This window comes from Mesocricetus auratus, unplaced genomic scaffold (genome assembly GCF_017639785.1).
Source record: "Mesocricetus auratus isolate SY011 unplaced genomic scaffold, BCM_Maur_2.0 Super-Scaffold_100003, whole genome shotgun sequence".
NCBI lineage: Eukaryota > Metazoa > Chordata > Mammalia > Rodentia > Cricetidae > Mesocricetus > Mesocricetus auratus.
In genome coordinates this window covers 117,954,311-117,971,867 of record NW_024429188.1, presented here as the reverse complement: position 1 = coordinate 117,971,867, position 17,557 = coordinate 117,954,311, and the positions used below count along the sequence as shown (strand labels likewise).

Genomic DNA, 17,557 nt, shown 5'->3' with positions numbered 1-17,557 from the left:
TCAAAAGGGCAGGGAATGTACCATTTCTGTGCTCTTTCATCTTTCAGACCTTAATTGCCTTAATTGAATTGAGAACCTCCTCAGAGGGGCACTTGGACCTTCTGGTATTTGCTCCATCCTGGCACAAATTGGCCAACATTGTGAGGTAGAGAGAGCAGAAACCTGCATGAGTTCCCTGGCTTAGCTCACTCTCACTGTGTGACTATCAACAGGTTGCTACCTTAGGAGATAGTGAGGATGTTTATAGCACAAGTCCAGACCCATCACCCAGATGCCTTCTAGACTGTTCCCTCTAGTGAGGCCTGGACACTTCAATCCCATCAGATCCAAGTGGAGCACTTACTCTTCTATTGATTCAAATCTGCTTGACCAGAATACAGGCTCTTCCTTCCTGGTGTCCTCCCCCCATCTCCCTTTCCCTCTCCTTTTTCCTCCCTCTCCCCCATCTCCCCTCCTTCTCCTTCTCTCTCTCTCTCACCGCCTTGAATGGGTTCTCTGCCAACTCCTTCAATTTAATATATGCGTGCTTTCCCTGACCCTAGACAGCCCTTGCCCTTCAGAAAGCTGTGCAGTTCTTGAGGGAAGGACCCTCTGCTTCTAGGCTTCCTCTAGTGACACCACTCTTAATACTGAACTTTGAGTTTTCAATGTCCATGGGATAACAATACCTACAATATCCACCAAGCCTTGTTGCAGTTCACTGTGCACAATACCTCTTTCATAAAGGGGGAATTAGGGTTCAGATGGGACCAGAGACTTCAGGCATCAAGTACATGTTTGATGGCCAGAGGTGAGCATCCCTAGCAGGTTCAGATGGAACCCTTTTGTCTTTTTGCTCTGTGGGGCTGCCCAGCCTTATGTTCAGAAGGGTCTAGGAAAATAGAGCAAATTCCACTGCCATCTCCCATGTCAGAACTAAAAAAAGGCATTAAAATCCATTAAACTCTCAAGTTGGAAACAGTCCAGGACTCCTCTCACCCAGCACCAATCAACTCTGTGGGGACACATGTCCCATACTAGTGGTGGCGCATCTGGCCACCAAGAGCTGCCACTGTTCCAGGGTAGATACAGATGGATACCAGCACCAGCTGCAGGCCAAAAAATCCCAGTCTCAAGTTGTTTCCTTGTTTCTGGGCCCTGGGAGACAAGAATAGTCCCCCTGCACAAATCCAGTGTATGGCGCCTGGGCTTGCCAATGTCCTGGTTCTACAGCCAGGTCCAGGACCTAAAGCAACAGTTCATCTGGATGGGTAGGGAGACAGAAGCCTGGGCTGATCTAGCACACTCTTCTACCTTGAGCCCCTTCACCACCCACTAATATCTCCCTATGGACTCACCAAGTTAGGACTCTCCTTCCAGATATGACTAGGGCTCAGCAGTATGACTCACTGGGAGTTCCTTGAATTAATAGGTCCTGGCAGCTCTATCTCCAGGCACTTGAAAACACCAGCTTGCCCATGTACTGGAGAAGAGAAATCCAGGAGCAGGAGCAGAGGCCTAACCCTTGCCTTATAGTCAGACATCCCAACCACATTTGCACACTGGGTGGGGCCTGGGGCCCAGCTAGGGAACAGGTGGGGAGAAGGTCTGGGAGGAGAGTATCTTGCAGGGCAGCTGGCTGTCCACTCCTGGGTCTAACATGATGGGGCAGATATAGGCTTGGCTTGGGGCCCTGGGGGTGGTATGTTAACCCTTGATTTCTCACATTTTCCCTCTCAGCACAGGACTCTTGTCTTCTTGTCTACTTCAGCACTTCCCCTCTGCTTGATGCACCTTGGTGACCACCTAAGGACAAGACATGCATGCAGCCAGAGAGGGGGAGGGAAGGAGCCAGGCAGAGAACAGCCTCATTAATATTTCAGAGACACTGTCACTGCAGCTCTTGGGCCCTCACAGCCTCACAGCCCCACCACTTTTGCTAGTAGAGAGAGGAGGATGGGAAAAGAGAAGGAAATAAAACCGAGAAAACAGATTTAAAGGGAGACTCCCCCCCCCACTCCATTATGTCCTCCTCCTGTTCCTGGTACAATCTGTTGTTGCTGCCTTGTTGTTGTTGTTGTTTCTGCTGCTGCTGCTGCAGAATAGTTCTAAGCCCACAAAAGTTTTGGACAAAAACAATAACAACAAAAGAGGCTCAATTGTCACCATGGTACCCCCTCCCTGCTCACTTACCCACCTGCCTGAAGTCATGCCTTTGCAGGCAGGTCTACCAAGGCCACCTGGAGAATTGTTGGTGGCTGTTAGCATGGTCACGGGGACTCTGCTTATTCTGCAGAAAGACAGATGCACATAAGAAATGCAGAAGTCCTCACTGAGGCTACAGTTAAGGAGTATGGATCTCAGAAAAACCCATATCCAGAATCATGGGGTTGGTAGGGAAACAGATGTGGCTTAATTTTACCCTTGCTTGTGGGTAGGTCAACATCAAACTGATGGCCAGCCACTTTAGTCTCACCTAGGGCAGCCTAGGCCAGCCCTGTGTAGCGGCCCTCCTTACCTGGAGAACTGCCCACTCCAAAAGGAGGTTTGGGACTTCCACCCAATCTAACAACCCTCAAGAGCATCCCATGTCCAGCCAAGTTTGTAACTACATATTTTTTGCTTTCAGAGGCTCTGGGAGGGCCCCAAGCTTTCCAGTCAAAAGAGGCCTTAGGACAGAATGATAGATACCGCAACCACAATGCAACACACCATGCAGTTTCTTAAAACAATTCAGCAACATATTAGAGCATCTCCTCATCTCCTAAAAGTAGGAAGTAGGGACCCACAGAAACTTGTATAGCCATGTTCACAAAAACATTACTCACTATAGTCAAAATGTGGAAGCAGCCCAATGTCTATAGATGGACAACTGAAGAAACAGATTGGTGTCCCTGCATTTGCATATAATGGAACATCAGTCAGCCTTTAAAAGGCAGGGAATTCCCACATATGCCATAATGTGGTTGACATATATGGACAGCTTGTCTGGCTGCACCTCTGGGATGTCCTAAGAGTCACCAGCCTTATAAAGACAGGCAGTAGGATGACAGGTGCTGAGGCCTGGGGAGAGGATGAGGAGCTAGTGTTTAGTGGGGTTGAGCTGAAGTTCTGGAGATTGATGGTGCTGACCGTGGTACAACAGTGAGGATGTGGGGCATTCTTTCAAGTCTTTTGGCTCTAATTGTGGATATGCCCTGTTTTGTGGTGTATGTGTGTGTGTGTGTGTGTGTGTGCATGTGTGTGTGTGTTCTATAATGTCAAAAGGAAATTAGACCAACCAGCCACTTTTCTCATTTGTGTTCAAAGTGGTAGACAGAGAGTCTGAGTGGTCTCCTGTGGTGTCTTAAGTCATATTGTGTCACCCCCTGGGCAGGTCAAAGCAGTGGTCTATTCTGTTCATGTGGAAATGAGCTTTTAGGGAGACTGCCCTCAAGGAAATGTCAACCTGAGCATCCCTTTTCCCATGTGCCCTACTCACATCCCACAGCTTCTATGTCCTCATCCCTGCTACTTGCCACCTACTTCTACCATTATTGCCCACCTACTTGAACCACTTTGTTTCTATCTTGTGGTGCTAGGGGCAGACCCCTGGTCCAAACATTCTAAACAAGTGGTCTGTCATTGTCATACCCCACATTGCTCTCTGGCTACTGGCAGAATGGTTGTAGCTACTGGCAGAACTTCCTCAGAAGGGATGTTCTAATCCCTTGGGGGAAAGCCTGGCCTCAATATTGGTGAATTCTGTATACAAAATGTGACTTTGGAAGCAGATCCTGGTGGTCAAGGCCTGTAATTCCAGATATATAGCAGGCTGAGATGGGAGGATTTAAAGTTCAAGGCCTGATTAGGCAGTAGACTGAATTAATGGCCAGTTTTGCTAATGGGACTCTGTCTCAAAATAAAAAGAAAATAAAATAAAGGAGGGCTGGCATGGTGGTTTGAAAATGGCCCTCAACGAGAGTGGCACTATTAGGAGGTGTGGTTTTGTTGGAGTAGATATGGCCTTCTGGGGGGGAAGTGTGTCACCGTGGAGGTGAGCTTTAAGGTCTGATATATGCTCAAGATATGCCCAACATCTCAGTTCACTTCCTGTTGCCTTTGGATCAAGATATAGGACCCTCAGCTCCTTCTCCAGCATTATGTCTGCCTGCATGCTACCATGTCACACCATGCTGATAATGGACTAAACCTCTGAAAATATAAGTTACCTCAATTAAATGTTTTTCCTTTATAAGAGTTGGTCATGGTGTCTCTTCACAGCAATAGAAAACCTAACTAAGACAGCTGGGGACACAGCTTCATGGCAAAGCTCTTACTTATACATCCTGAGGCCCCAAGTTCAACCCCTAGTGCCAAAATAGCTTTGGGAAGCGCTAAGGAACCCCTAGAATGTTCTAGAAGAGACTATATAATATTTTGCTAGGTAGATGTTTTGCTGTCCAGTCAGTGACTGTATTTTTATTCCCTTGCAGCTACATATGACATGTAACTACACTTTGGCCAATTGGATATAAACAGAAGTGACAGGGACAACTTCAAGGTTTAAGATGAAGCATGAAAGAGAAGGGACATGTTTTTCTCCACTCTTCTTCCTGATGACTGAAATGCTGGTATGAGGATCAGATGGTAACAGTTATCTCATGCCATATTGTACATGAATCTATGTGTATCATATAGGAGTCCACATCCTTATATATTAAGAAGCCATCGCAGCCGCCACAGGTTATACAGCTAGACTTCCCTATGGTCCAGGAACTAACTTCTTTGTTGACAAAGCTGCCATTATTCCTGATCTTCACTAAAGAGGATAGCTCCATAACCTGAAGAAATTAGATATGCAGAGGGAATAACTAGAGCGTCCACCTTAACTATGTGCCCAATTTAGGCCTGGTTACGGGCAGTTAGGCTTTCCAAACTTTCCAGGATCTGCCAAATCTCATACTTCCATGGGTTTCCTGTAGCATGTGACTATCTGTAGCCTGTATTATTTGATGCTGTCCTAGATGTTTTAGTCAAAGCACACGGGAAAAAACAGGACCATAAGAGACAGAAGGTCTGTCCTATCACATGCAAGGCAAGCCAATGGACTGCGCTGAGTACTTTGTATTGTGGGAATGATTATGATTGCTCTGCACAGTGAGACTCTATGCCAAGGGATGAAGATGCCTATTGTGGAGTAGAGGCATCTAAGGAATAGAGATTGAGGTGCTTACTTGGGGTCATATTGCCAGCAAGGAGTAGAGGCTGATGTAAACTTGGGTAATTTGGCTTCAGAGGATTCTGTATGACTCTTCCGCTAAGTGACTGCCCAGAACATCCAAGAAAGCAATGGACACCTGATTAGAATCAATTGAAAGAGTTAATAAAGTGCCTGGATAGGCTCAAGCACTGGCTGCAGAGTCACTCAGCCTATCTGGAAACAGGACTTCATTTTTCCTTGCTGAGTTGGTATGCACCCACTGCAGCTCTTTAGGGGACTTGATCCATTTTTTTTTCTGGAGACTTCCTCCTGCCCATTAGACCAGAGAAAATAAAGCGGGACAAGCAAGGCTCTTTGTTCAGTATGTCAGTTCTGCTTCATATGTCTTTCTCAAACCTTCCACCTCTGTCTATTCTGAAGCTGACATTAGCCAGATCCCAGAGATCAAAGGTTAGGACTAGGCTCCACTGCTGAAGCCAGAACATCCTGCTTGGCCTCAGGTGGGGCCTCCCAGGATGTTTTCCATTTTAGGGGCCATCCCTATGCCTGCTTGTATCCCACATTGCTCTGGGGTCCCTAGAATATTTTTGTAGAATGAGTCAAGTGGTTCTTACAGAGCTGCATGGCCCTGGGTTACAAAGGGAAGTTAAAAACTCCCTTCTGGCTGGGGCCATGAAGTATGGTCACTGGGGTCATGATTACATGGAGAAAGGGGACACTCATTTGTTTTCTGCCAGAGAAGGCAGAAGCTGAAAAAGGAGAAAGCTAGGGATCAGGAGCTGGAGAAGCCGATGGGCAGGAAGCATAATGACACTAATTATCCAATTAAGGCGAGCTGTGCAGGCAGAGAGCTGCATTGCAGCAGGAGCCAAGCCAGGCCTGTGCCCCACCCCCGCATGCCTCTCACACAAGCAGGTTCCCACTTCCCTCCTGTCCTGAAGCAAAGACATCTGGGCTGCCCTGTGGTCTTTAGAGGTGCAAGGAGACCCAAAACCACCACGCTGGCCTCTGTGAAAGCCTCCTGACTAGGAGGCAGCAGGTTCTAATCCTCCAGCCCTTCATATCCTGAAAGCTTCTTGCTGGAAGGAGGGACACCCAAGTCTCCCAGCTCTGCTGGCTACTGTGGTGTCACTCCAATCCCAGAGTCAGTTTAACAACCGGAAATAGCCAAGGCCTAAACAGGTAATTAAGGAAATTATAGACAGCTGGAAGCCACTGGGGCCACAGGCCATGCTAAGTCCTTCCAGCCAGGACAAGCAGGGACTAGATAAGAAAACTACCAGGACATGCACGTGCCTTTTTGGGGAAACAAGCCCCATGTGTAGGGGTTTGTTTCTGGAAGTAGGTTAAAGTCTTTGGGCCAACAGGCATTGGCAGGGGTAGGAGGAATTCACTGGTGTCAAGGTCAGGAACTGGAGGTGTAGGGGTCCTAAATGCTCATAAAGTAGTCTCTTTGGACCCTTTTGTTGCTTAGCTTACTCACCCTGAGGACCAATCCCAGGTGGGAAAGGAGCTGTAAAGAAATGGGCTTGTCACTGTGTGGAATTCTGAGGCCATTTCTTCCCTTTGAAAAACCCATGTTATTCTTAGCAGAGAAGAAGGCAAAAGTTCTAGGGATAGAAAAGACTAGAGATGAGAATCAACTGTCACTGTTACCTCTCTAACCCAGAGGCAAAGACTCAGCATACTTAGGTCTCAGCACCCCCCTGCCCCCCCCGTCATAAACTGCCAAACTGCCGCCTGATGTCAAATGTAACAAAGGAAGAAAAGTCCAGTGACCCATAGTGGCCCTGAGAAAGGATGCCTCAGAAATTGCAGCACAGCTCCAACCCCAACTGGCTGTGACAGCAGGACCTGAAGGTCGCCCAGGGCCTGGCTGCCACTGCCACTAGGAGCTTTGTACCACAAAGGTCACACAGCATCCATGGGGTGACCTGGGAGGGGCTGTATCCCGAAGAAGCCCCTTTCACATCAGGGCACACAAACACTACTAGGTCAGGGGTCCAAGTGCACCCCCCATCAGTTCACAGAGCCCATCAGGTGCCCAACCCAGGCCCTCCTCTAGGTTCTCCTTGTGAGACTGAGAGCTGGGAGAGGCAGTTATAGATAGTAAAACTACAAAAGGCTTCTCCCTGGGTAGACATGTAGAGTTTCTTTCACTAGTCCCCTAATGACTCCAATGATGCTATGGTTCTGCTTCGTGTATGGAATGGTGGCAGAGAACACAGGGCCATGCCTGGACTCATATGCCTAGACAGCCCAATGGACCTCCCAAGGGCCATCAGTCCAAGGATCCTAAGCAGCCAACCCTGGGCCAGCCCCGTCTCCTCCCTGGATTCCCCCCTCCCAAATAGAACGTGGTGGCTATTCTTGCTCTGCTCCCTAGAATAAGTAGGGCCTTTTCCAAACGAAGGTCCAGTCAATGTTCATTGAGCTGGGCATGGGCTACAAGGGAGACTAGATTATGTGGGAGAAGTGCTTAGGACAGAGTTGTTCTGTTCCTGTGCCATATATACCCCCTTTCTCTTGTTTTCTGCACTAGGTTCCAGCCCTACTCCTGAAAGTCCCCAGGAATCCGGGACCCTGGACTAGCTGTTCCTGGGTCACAGTTATCCCTTCCACTGTGGCTCCAAGCCAAGATGTAGTGTGTCTGGGAGAAATGGAGTTGAAGCCAATGGGGATAGGAAAGAACCCTTGTACTGAACAGGCAGTCAGTTTGAGGTCTGAGATGTGACACAGAACCCTAGCTCTGCCATGGAAACAGAACTGTGCTCTGAAAACACCAAATGGTTTCAGCAGGGCTGGCCTAAGCGGGAGCATGAACCGTTTCCTTCTCTGTCATGTCCCATGCCACCATCATGGCCCTGGCCATCCATTCATGAAAACTTTGGTCTAGTAGTATTGAATCAATCTCAACATATAACCTGAGTCTGGCTTACGTCAAAATACCAGAGTGCGAGTAATTCTGAGTTCTGGGATAGTCCAGGAACTAACAAGGTTCAGAAAGAGAAATCGGAATGGCTCATTCTCAAGAGAATGTTTCTCATTCAGAGAAACAAACAGGCCAGTGGCCACCATTCATCAGCTGGAAAGGCATGATCTCAGAGCCTTCTCCTCTCATTTTCCTTGATTCCCTCCTTGCTTTACTATTTGTTTATTCAGGAAGCTCTGTTTGTGCTTTTGTTGTCCAGGAACTCCAATGATACTAGTGGGTATATCAAGGGGGGTTATTTTGAGGGGAAGATGATCCAATATAAATTCTCCAAGGAACAAGTGACTTGATAAAGGAAATGGGGACCTGTGGCTAGCAACCTGGCTGAGGGGACATATTGCTTTCTCACCTCATAGTCCTGAAAGTGCATTTCTTTTGGATTAAATGAGGTTCAGTAACTACAGCTCAAGGGCCAAATCCAGCAAAATGTGCTTGTGAATTAAGTTTTATTAGCACATTGTCATACCCATTCATTTTTATATTGTCTGTGTCTGTATTTGTGCCTCCATAAAGAGCACGGTAGCTGGGATAGAGACCATGTATTCTGAAAAGTGGAAAATATTTACCATCGGACACTTTACCAAAGAAGATGCTGACCCCTGGATTAGAAACTTAAATATTTTTCTAGCTGTGGGATCACATACTTGTAATTCCAGCTATTGGAAAGGCTGAGGCCAAAAGGACTGTAAGTTCAAGGCCAGCCTGGGAAAAAATTAAAACCCTAAATTAAAAAGAATAAGGAAAGATATGGGTGTAGCTCAGTGGGAGCATGCCCAAGGCCCTGGCATTAATCCCTAGTATAGAAAGAAAAAAATTAAATATCTTAAGAAATGTAACTACAAAAGAGGACAGTGAGAACAAATCTAGAATTTACAGTTCTTAAAATTTTTTAAAGAGATCATATATTGGGACTGGAGAGATGGCTCAGCAGTTAAAAGCACTGGCTGCTCTTTGCTGCTCTTACAGAGGACCTGGTTCAGTTCCCAGCACTCACATAGAGGCTAGCAACTATCTGTAACTCCATTTCCAGGGGATTTGATACCATCTCTGGCTTCCTTCAGCACCAGGTGCAGACATATATGTAAGCAAAACACATACACGTAAAATAAAAAATGCTAATTAAAAGGAAGAGATTCTGTAATCCTAGTATCCATGTAAACATCAACAAAGTGTTTATCTTATGTGCTGAAAAAAAAACAAAAGGCAAAGAATCAAGAGGTTAATATGTTTTGCAGCAAATATATCACACCATTATTTCCCTTGTATAAATTAATTCTCTTGATTCAAACACATAGGAAAAACATAGAAAACCCCAGTAAACAAAAATTCAGACCGGGTATTTTACTAAAAAACAAAATAGATCCAATTTAGAAACTTGTAGAAATGTTCACCCTCAATGGCAATTAACTGAGGACAAAACAAAATAGATGTTTTCTGACCTAGATACCTATGGCAGCTTATTTGACTGGAATACCTAAAGCTTGCAAGGCCATAGCAAGTGAGCCCTTCTGGCACATTCAGAAGCCCTTTTGGAGAGCCACTTGGCAGGCTGCACTGTTGTCTGGGTCCTCTCCTCAGGACAGGGTGAATGTTCTGCCCCAAGATGCTCATCAGAGTCTCATGCAAAAGAGTGAAACAAATCCGGCTGCCTACATTTCCCAAAATAGCCAAATAATTAAGTGAATTACAATCTCTAGAGAGAATAATATTTAATCATTAAAAATTGTAATTACTGAGGACTGCCCTGATACATCATTGTGCCTGATAAATAACTGTCAGATGGGTGAATGATCATTTGCAGTTTCTTTGTGGCACAGTTCAAGTTGACTTTTTTGTGGTAAGTACTTTAACAAAGTAAACTATGTCCATCTTGGAAAAAAGTTAATTTAGGAAGGGATTATATTAATAAAGAAAATGCTGTGTGAAGTAAAAAAAAGATCACACAATTGAGCTCACGGTTTAATTACAGTAATGTGAAAATAGTTTATGCAAACAAAAGAGAAGAAATAAGTCCAATAGAATGGAAAACTGCCTTGCATTTTGGTGATAGGATGAGGTGGAGAGGAGTTTCCTACATCTTAGATTCTTCTGTGTTTTACTTTTTAAATAAATGTTGTTTAAAAAACCCAGACAACACCTTAGCCATTTACACAGAACTTCGCGGGTCTCTGAGCTGTGGCCTCCCAGTCCTGATTCCTCCTCCCAGCTACCAAATGCAGGGAGTGCCATGGGCACATGGTAGGGACTAATCAGTACCATCAGGATCTTGTAGTGTCAGGATTTGGGGCTGACTCCAAGTTGAGTAAACATTTCTACAAGTTTCTAAATTGGATCTATTTTGTTTTTTGAGGAGTTGGGAGAGAGTGACTCAGGGTCTGTGTAGGAACTTTGAGTAGTACTTTGTTGAGCATGATGGAATGACTAGATATTCTCAAGTTCCTGTTACCAAACTAGCAAGCACCAGTCCCGTATGACTCCTGAGATGACGGAGCTCAGGCTGTCTAGCTAACTCTGAGTTTCTTAGTCAAGAAGGGCAGGGCAGGGGTTAAATTGGGGACTGAGCTCTGAGAGTTGCAGCCTAGTCTCACAGCCTCCACCCAAGCTGCTGGATCCAGCCAGCTGGGTGCTTTGGTGGATGCAGATTTTTTTGATGAGCACAGAGAAGCACATTTGCTATGCGAGGGCTGGAAGCACGTTTGCTTTCCTCACTGCTCTCACAGAAGCAGACACAGGACACAAGGGTCACTGTAAATATGGTTGAATGATTATGGGACAGAGTCCCCAACGGCCATCACACCAATAAGATGTAGCCCCTGGCATATCTGACCACATCTTGTCAATAGAATACATTCATCCTACCACCTTATGTTCTCAGTTGCTAAGCCCTCCAATCAGAGCCTAGCTAATCAAAGAACACTTCAGCAGATGTTCATGAGTGACCAGAAATAATCAAGGGCTTCATTTCTGGCAGGTTTTCTGGGAAAGCCTTGGCCGTAGTTGGGTTACTAGTAACTTGAAGGCCATAAGGAAGTGTGGTACAGGTGGTTTTAGGACCCATGTCAGGACTTAGACGTGCATGCAAACTGAGATGGCACCTTTGGACAGCAATGGGAACATGTTCACTGCAACCAAAGACAGGGACTTCTAATTTCACTTTACTTAAATTGCCACTTGTTGGTTTAGAAAGTGTCTCAAGACTGTGGCTCATGAAAGAACTCATTTAAAGGGATGCTGTCCATTTCCTGGGAGAAAAAAACAGTGGGTTTTATATCCCCTTGAAAAAGGCACAATTCAGGCTGGAGAGATGGCTCAGTGCTTAACAGCACTTATTATTCTTGCAGGGAACCTGGTTTGGTTCCCAGCATCCACATGGTGGTTTGCAACTGCCTGTAACTCTAGTTCTGGGGCATCTGATGCCCCTTTCTGATTTCCTCAGGCCCCTGCATGCACATAGTATACAATCACATGGTGTACATACAAACACTCAGGCGTGCACACACACACACACAAAATAAAAAATAAATATTTGCAAAGAAAAACAAAAAGCAAAGTTTGAGGTAAATGACAGCATCTCCAATTTACACACCTTTGATTTGGGCACAAGTCTCCGGAAATCTTTTGGGCTCCAAGAGAATCTACTTGCTAGCTCCAAGAGTCTGCCTGAACTATGTAGTTCTAGTTCAGTTTTGCCATCTACTCATCTATGTGACCTTGGACTTGTTCCCCTCCCAACTTTGGCACAATCTCAGATGCCCAAATTCCTTTACATCTCAGAAGCTCCTTCTGTCTGTTCTGGTGATTTGTAGCTCAGACCTTTCTCCCCAGGCTTCTCCCAGGTCTGCTGCCAGCACTGCCCACCCAACAGAAGGTAGCCCGGCAGGGGAGGGCTATCCAGCTGGGCACTGTTGGCCTGACTTACACTGGCCTAGTCATGGCAGAGAGGAGGGCTACAGTGAGGAGCTGGGAAATGACAGAGGACAAGGAGGAACCATTTGTGCATTACAGGTCTTCATTTCTCATGGCCAGCCTGGGGTACAGCTAGGGTTTCCTCTGAAGTCATAGATAGTACTGGAGGGGCTTCAGGGAGCTTTGGTGCCACAATGTGGATCTTCACTCATTACCTACTTTTCTTTAGGGGTGTCTCTGAAGGCCTTTCATAGATAATTTATTGAAAGTGACTCATTTTCCATGTGCTTTGGATGGCTAGAAATCACCTTTCATCCTTTTCTCTCAGTGGGGACATGGCTGGGGATACTAATATCTTAGCTCCTGAGCTGCAGAACGTTCCTAAGAATCTGTAACTCTACCCCAGAAGTGTCTCCCAGATAGTCAGCTCAAACACTCAGTGTTCCCTTCAGTAAAGTTCAACACATACTTCTAGAGACAATGGAAAAACCTTCTGAAGACATCATAACAGGTGGATAACAGGTGGTTTTGCCATTGTCTGGCTACATGACCTTGAACAAATTACCTAACTTCTCTGGACCTCAGTCTGATAACCTGTCAACTGTAGATAATAACAGCACTTCCATTATTCAGCTATTATGCCAGTGAAGGACAGGACAACGGATGTCTATGGAGCACTCAGAACAGTATCTGGCACAAGGTGACTCCCATGTTGGTGTCATCATTATTGCCATTTGATGTGCTAGTAACCTAGGATGGAGACAGCAACCATTTCTGAACCACAGGCTACAACAGTTTAAAATCAGGAGGGATATACAGTACACAAACTTGCCTGAGAGGTGGTTGGGGAGGATCAGGGCAAATGGCTGGAGGAAGTTGGACCTGGATGCACTAGTTCTAAGAGTCCAACTAAGCTCATCTTATAGCAGCCATGCTCAGATGGTGCTTTGGCAGTTCATTACAACCCCCTTTGGATGCCTCTCTTGTTGGCTGGCTAGGCCAGATTGGAATAGTGTGCAGTGATCCACAGGCTGCCCTGTCCTGCTCACTGTCTAGTTTGCCTTGTTTACTCGATGTCTAACTTTTCAGTTCTTCTCTCTCGAATGATTCAACCTAGCATCTCCAGCTAGGGATGCCGAAATGTCAATGTAGGACCTGAAAGGTGCACCCTGCTCCTCAGATTTAGATAAGGAAAGGAACTCATCCAAGACCACAGAAACCATCAGGCACAGAGCTGGCACCATACCCTGAAGCTCCTGTCATCAGAGACCAAGATAGGTGTCTGCCATAGGCTGCTGGTGCCCCTGATTGCCCCCAGAGGTTCATAGTGGCATTTCCTCTGCTGAGGCTGGTGCTCTTCCAAGCATACTCTCAGCCTTGGGGCCTCCCTTCCCCAAGGAGTGACTCTCCTTCTGGCTCAGTGTGGAACCCCCTCCCACGTCTGCCCTGCTCCCATCTGCCTGCCTCACCTCCTCTGTGCCAGAGCATGACTGCCCTCCACTCACACCACCTGCCAGGGCTGGGATTAGGGCAGGTGGAGCTGATCAAGACTGCCTTTGCCCTTGGCCCTCTCCTGCCTCGAAGCTAGTGGCAGGGAATCGATGCCCCAGGACCACAAATGCCCAGTTCCTTCCAATTGACCAGCTGGCTGTTCTGGTGCAGACTTGAGGGGTCAGTTTCACCCTTGGCTCCTCTGCTAGGCCTAATCTGGGCCCCAATGGAACTTGAAAGCTTCTCAGACCACTCCTCCAAGCTCCCCTTCCAATCCAGGAAGCCTTAGTTTCCTTGTCTATGAGGGGTGGTGGTGGTGGCGGCGGTGGGTGTAAACACATCAGTTCATGAGTATGGTTGATGGACGGCTCCACCAGGGGGGTCCAGGAACTTGCTTAGAACCATGAGCGGCTGCAGGAGGAGCACAGGAAGGGGGATGATATGGTATGATTCATACACACATACACCATAGATATACAGGAGCATCTCCAGGTATCTGCTCAAACAAAACAAATATATAAACAAACAAAACAAAGGGACCTTCATGTATGTCCTCAATGTACTGCCAAGTCTCTCTCCTCCTGGAGCCTCAATGATCCTGTCTGTGAAATGGGAACAGATATCAAGGGTTTGCATCTTGTTAGTGAGTCTGCAGATCCAGCAGAATCAAGGTCATGAATGTGCTACACAAGAACCAAGTGCCCACTCCGTCAAGCCTGTGTCAGGTACCTGGGAAGTCCATGTAGATTAAGAATAAAACCTTTGCTTTAAAATGGTCACGTACCAGGAGAGGCGAGGGCAGAGATCCCAGAACTATGGGTGGGGATGTATGTGCAGGTGGCATCTGCCAGGCTGGTGTCAAACTCATTGTACAGAGCTAGGGGAGACTGGGGTGGGGACTTGATCATGTATAAGCACACTTTAGGTAGTAGCTTCATTCAGGGTCTGGCCTTGGGGTGGCAAACATTCAGTGGTGAGGGGAAGATCCTGGTCCTGCCTAGCTTGCATCAGAACAGTGACAAAGGGGTGCTTGCATACTCCCCTACCCTCCCTGAGCCTTTGGCCAGAGCTCCCAGTCTAGGAGTTCCTGTCTATCTGTCCTGCCCAGGTGAGGCATGAGAGACCCTTCTGTCTCTCCCCTGTTGGCTGAGTCACTAAGCCCCATAATGGCTCACAGGATAGGGAGACCAGGTCATAGAGAGCAGTGGGTCTTTCTGAGCTCCAGAGATGCTGCCAGTGGCTCCACATCCCAGAATAGCAGAGCTGAAGCCTTCAACCCCAAGAACACTGAGGCTCCCCATCACAGAAACCCTCTGGCCAAGGTCACACAGGTGAGGAGAGGAAGGCAGCTGTTGGCAGAAATGAAGGACTTGTTCAAGTGTGGCTCTGCCAATTTGCCAGGGGCACTGTCCATGCCAGCGGCAGGGTCAGCTGGGCAGCTATGTGGGCGTGCAGGGGACAGTGCAGGAACATGTGAGGGGGAGGATGATACAGTGCAAAGAGGCGGGGGAGGGGGTTGCCTCGAAGCTCTGGGAAGGTGTGTGCGCAGGGCTAGATTCTTGGCTCAGGCCTGACGCCCCTGGCGCCCCTGGCTATGCCTGCTTGGAGCCCCAGCCCGCAGCCCGCAGCCCCCAGCGGCCTTGTTCTCTAGACACAGATGCGCGTGCGCGCAAGATGCAGGGTGCAGGGTGAGGGTGCGGGTGCGAGTGCGGGTGTGGATTGCTGCCCGCCAGCTCTGAGGCCCCGGGGTGACTCGCACCCTTGGTGTCACAAGGACACACAGGCCCAACCCTTAGGAGCAGGTGCCTTGGGCGGGATCCTGCGAACACCCCCACCTGCCGCCGCGCCACCTGCTGGGCCGCCCTCTCGCCCCCGCCTGCTAGCGCGCCCACCCCTTCTGCACCCGCCTGTGCGCCCTAGGCACCACTTACCCCGGCATGGGCACAGCCGCCACTGCGGCCTCTGCTCTGGCTGTCGCTGTCGCTGCTGGAGGGTGCCCGGCGGCCAACGATCCGCTCCAAGGACGGAAAGGCCTGGGCACGGAGCAGCCTGACCAGCAGTGCGGAGCAGGACCCTCCGCGGCAGGCGAGGGCTGTGGCTGAATGCTCCCCAAGCTCCGCACCAGCAGCGGCAGGCGACGCTGTGCGCTTGACTCCAGCCGCAGCTCTAAGCAAGGAGGGAGGGGGGGAAGGGGTGGGGGAGGAAGGGAGCCGGTGGTGGCGGTGGTGATGGTGGTGGTGGTGGTGGTGGAGGAGGAGGAGGACGAGGAGGAGGAGGAAGAGGAGGAGGAGGAGGAGGACGACGACGACGACGACGGAGGGGGGGGGCGAGGAGGAGGAGCGGATGGAGGGGCAGTGCACTGGCGAACAGGCTCTGGGGACAAGGTGCTCCTGAGCCTTGTGCCCGGTGTGCGCCCTTCTGCCCTCAGGATGCAAGGGAATGCCAGCACTTCCTAGCCTGGCATGGCCCTCCAAGGACGCTGGCAGAATAGCAGTGGGCGTGGTTGGAAAGTGGGGGCTGAGAAACTGCTGGTGCAGAAAGCCCCCGCATGTGACTAGGGCAGCAGGTTGCCATACCTCTCAAGACCCTCTACCCTTGGAGCTTGGAGCTGATTTGCAGCATGGGGTCTCTGGGCTCTTGGTGGGTTCCTGTGGTTGGTGGTTTTCTGAAATTGCCTGGTAAACGTTGGAGTGCAGACATTCAAACACATTTCTCCAGAGGGAAGCTGGACCTTATTAACAGATTTTTACTCCATGACCCCCTAAAGGTTATCAAGTAAACACCATTCTCTAGGACAAAGTGGGCTATGCTACACACAAGTGGACATCCAGAGACCAATACAGGGCACCCTAGAACAGACACCACCATGTACCCACCAACACACATTCATACCAATGAGGGCAGTCACCCTTGTGTGCCCTTGGACCTTCAGAGAGGAGCTGCACCTGCCACTAGTCTTTGTAGCACTGAGCTTTCCAGCTGTTGGGACAGCAGAAGCTGACCCCAAATCCTACCTCACTTTTGTCTGTGAACAGGGAGGGGCAAGGACTGAGGAGAAGGCTATGGGCCAAACCTTGGTGTCACATCTGCTGGAGCTGGTGGAGAGAGGGAGAAGTCCGACACACAGGGTACCAAGAGAGCCTATGAACCAGACTGGTTTGGGTGATAGGGATACAATGGTGTCTACTTAAAGGGAGTAGTTTCAGACAGTGACTGCTCAGATTGTTTCGATAAGGGATATGGTGGAACCATTAACTGGGGATGACATAACATGGTTCTGGAGAAATCAGTTTTTGAGGAGCTGCCACTGTGTAAGACACCTGTCTAAAGCACAGGAAGGAAGTACTGTGGTCTCACCCTGGGCCAGAGAGGGTCACACCTCTATAGCCAGCCTCTCCCCTAGGAAGCAGCTATTTCTGTGGAAAAGCCAGTGAGACCTGGTGTCCTAGAAAGCCAGGGCACTTCTCAGCACAGGCAGACTACTTGTACATTCACATACACACTCATACTGGTACCCCACACTCATACAACATGATCACTCACACACTCACACTCACTTTACACTCGCCAGCATGCACATTCACAAACCTTTCCAGACTCACCCAAGATGAGCACTCATATTCACACCTATCCCATACCCAACATTCACACTCACTTGCTCACCTACACTCATGCAATATGTTCATCCATGTGCTCACTCACCCACTCACCCAACATAGACACTCAAAGCACACTCATGTGTGCATCCCAACCAACACTCACCCAACATACTCATATTCACCAACATGCACATTCACATGCTCACCCACACCCTACACTCACCCCTCGTATATATTAAGGTGCTTGCCCCCACCCTACAGTCACCAAACATATATACTCACTCATTCACACCTACCCACATTAACTCAACATAACACACTCATTCATACCCACCCACAGTTACCAACATGTACATTCACATACTCATGCCCATCCCACATTTAGTC

At 48.3% G+C, this 17,557-nt stretch overlaps 1 protein-coding gene across 7 annotated transcripts in view; it reads right to left on the bottom strand.

The window, feature by feature from the left end:
* Window positions 1-15,812, bottom strand: part of Atp2b3 (ATPase plasma membrane Ca2+ transporting 3) — a 70,373-nt gene extending 54,561 nt beyond the window's left edge. For 4 of the 7 annotated variants that reach the window (XM_040744754.1, XM_040744757.1, XM_040744758.1 and 1 more), the window contains exon 1: window positions 15,503-15,811. The gene's annotated coding sequence lies outside the window, so the exon portion shown is untranslated. Of the gene's footprint in view, window positions 1-5,195; window positions 5,212-15,502 lie in introns of those variants that run through there. The other 3 variants (XM_040744760.1, XM_013125887.3, XM_040744756.1) reach the window with 2 other exon arrangements.
* Between the last annotated feature and the right edge of the window lie 1,745 nt (window positions 15,813-17,557).